General features: G+C 38.9%; 1 pseudogene; it reads right to left on the reverse strand.

The window, feature by feature from the left end:
• Window positions 1-897: 897 nt before the first annotated feature.
• On the reverse strand, window positions 898-1,662 carry LOC102812333 (annotated as a pseudogene).
• Window positions 1,663-2,864: the final 1,202 nt, after the last annotated feature.

Here is a 2,864-nt window from a genome sequence, read left to right on the forward strand (position 1 = left end):
TGAACGGGCGACTTTGTAGTTCACAATCCAATGAACCTGCAGTGCCACACTGGGACTTCAGTTGGCACATATCGATATGTAATTTTAACCAAAAAACTGATTAAACCTTTAAAATCACCCTTGATTTTCTAGTTATCACTCCAAATTCAATATAATACATATCTTTTTGAATCTGCCCCTAAAGCGTATCCAGGGTTTCTGCCTTCTCACATACTTTGGCTACTTCCACTTTGATCAAGCCACTGGTGTCCTTATCTAGATGAATGTAATAGTCCCCCAAACTATCTCCCTATTTCTGCCCTTGTTGTTGTTAAGTGCTGTCAAGTTTGTTCAGACCCTTGTGGTTGTGGTTATGTGCCGTACTCATAGCGACCCTGTACAGGGTTTCCGAGGCTGTAAATCTTTACGGGAGCAGAAAGCCTCATCTTCCTCCCACGGAACAGCTGGTAGTTTCCAATTGCTGACCTTGAGGTTCGCAGCCCTATTGGTAACCACTACGCTACCCGAGCTCCTTGTTCCGACCCATAAAGACCCTGTATAGGGGTTCCGAAGAGTTGCTGGTGAGCTGGAACTGCTGAAGTTTCAGTATAAAGCAGCTTTGCTGTTCAGCATATAAACGCACAGTGCCATAGCAGGATTCCTTTACTTTTCTACACATTATTTTCTTTTCCTTTTTTTTATAACTAACAGCTTTATTTCTCACACTTAAAGACTTATGGAAAACCATATCTTATTAAGAAACAAAGAACGTATCAATTGAAAAGTATGATTCCATTTACTCAGTAAGTGGTAATTAAGTTTTCTAAGACACAACTTGGAAAATACACAGCATGCATGTTTAAATGAAGTACAATGGATTCAAGACCAAGAATACAAGTTACATGCATCAAGGGTAGTTTACAGATGATCACATTCATCAGCAGCAGAATCGTCATCATCTTCACATTTCTTTTCAATGCATTTGATGGTTCATTGACCGTACTTTGTGATGACACCACATTAGTGGCAGTAAGAATATTTGTGGACCCAATTAATGATGGATTAATCAGAACATTCAGAACTGTTGATGTTGCTAGATTTGATGCTTTTACAGCAGGTGACTGAGAAATGGGCATTTGTACTGTAAATATTTGTCCCATAAGGATACTGGAGTTCTTACTTTAGTGAAACAGACATGGTTTGCGCTGTTGGTGTGCCTAGTGTACAAGTACTAGGTCTACTAGTAAATTAGTCAACACTTAACCATGGAACTGTTACCCTTCCTACAGAAGCAGATGACTTTTTCTTTAAGGATTTAAATTTATAGTTTGGAGCAGTTAAGCAACACCTATCAGGTGGCAATCTAGGACCAGAATATGATTTGATCAATGGCAAAGGGGTTTAATTTCATTGTCTTGCAGTAGCTAACAAAACCTCTCAGGGAGGTAAAAACTGGTCAGCATGACATTGGATTGTCAATAGCACATCATCTACATCAACAGTTGTTTGCATAGCATGGCTTGAATAAATTTTTGTGTTGTCTAGAACTGTAGTCACATATCTAAAGGCAAACTCCAACATCTGATTTGCAACTCCTGGCTCATATTCTGTAACCCTCATATCCTTCAGGATTTGTACCATCATCTGGTATGCTCTTGGAGACATCATCTTGCCAGACTCCATATCTGGTGATCAGACTTCTTTAGCGAAATCACCCATGTTAATTTATTTCAGTCCTGATATATTGATGCAAGTTCTTTGCCTAGTGTAGTTTTTCCAACTCCTGTTGTACTAGTGAGCAAGATGTTTGGCTGCAACCCCTACAAATTATTTTCATAAAAGCAAGAATCATCCTTTTGATGGCCTAAATGCTTACAGTGCTTTCTCAGTTCGAAGTAAAAGCTCTTTACTAGAATTTATAAGGACCTACATGCTCCTTGGAAACCCTATACAGGATCACTATGGGTTGGAATCAACTGGACGGCACTGAAAACAACAACATGATCTTGTTCCCCTAGTACCTCCCTCATGTTGTCTCTTACTGCCGTATAGTCAGTCTTTGATTCATGGTGACCTTTGTACAATGGAACAAAAAGCTGCCCAATCTCTCATTCCCATGATTAGCTGCAGATTGAATTGTTTTGATCCATAGGGTTTTCATTGGCTGATTTTGAAAGTAGATTACAATCTCTTTTCTTCCTAGTTTATTTTCACCTGGAAGCTCTGTTAAAACATGTGCAGTACCATAGCAACTCACACACATTCACTGACAGACATGTAAGTGGTGAATGTGCAGGAGTGCATTGGTTGGGAACTGAACCCAGGTCTCCTTCAAGGAAGGAAGGAATTCTATTACAGAGCCACCAGTATCTCTACCCTAATCAAACCAAACTGGACTGTTGTGAAAATGACAACAAGGGGAGAGAGTATCAAACTCAACATTAGCCCAAAGCTGATTTCTGAGGCATTGGTCAGACATGCCTTCACCCTCCAACCTTCTTTACCAATTCTGAGACCCACCTTCTTCTAAGGGCACTCTATACTTCTTTGCTGTGTTCTATAGTTCATTACAATGGACACACAGAACTCACAGAAAATACTCATGATTATGAGGTTTATTGGAGAAGTTAACAGGTTATAATTCAGGATCAGAAAGACTCAGGATTTTTGTTGAGAACCTTTGCATCTATGTTAGTGAGGAATTTTGATCTATAATTTTCTTTTTCAGTGATGTCCTTCATTGGTTTTTATATGAGGATTATGCTTGCTTCATAAAATGTATTAGGAACCATGAAAGTTTTAGAAGAAAATGTAGGAGCAAGGCTATTGGACCTAGCTTTTAACAGTGGATTATCTAACATAGTAACAAAAAAACAAAGAACATA

Source organism: Chrysochloris asiatica, unplaced genomic scaffold, assembly GCF_000296735.1.
Source record: "Chrysochloris asiatica unplaced genomic scaffold, ChrAsi1.0 scaffold00141, whole genome shotgun sequence".
Taxonomy (NCBI): Eukaryota; Metazoa; Chordata; class Mammalia; order Afrosoricida; family Chrysochloridae; genus Chrysochloris; species Chrysochloris asiatica.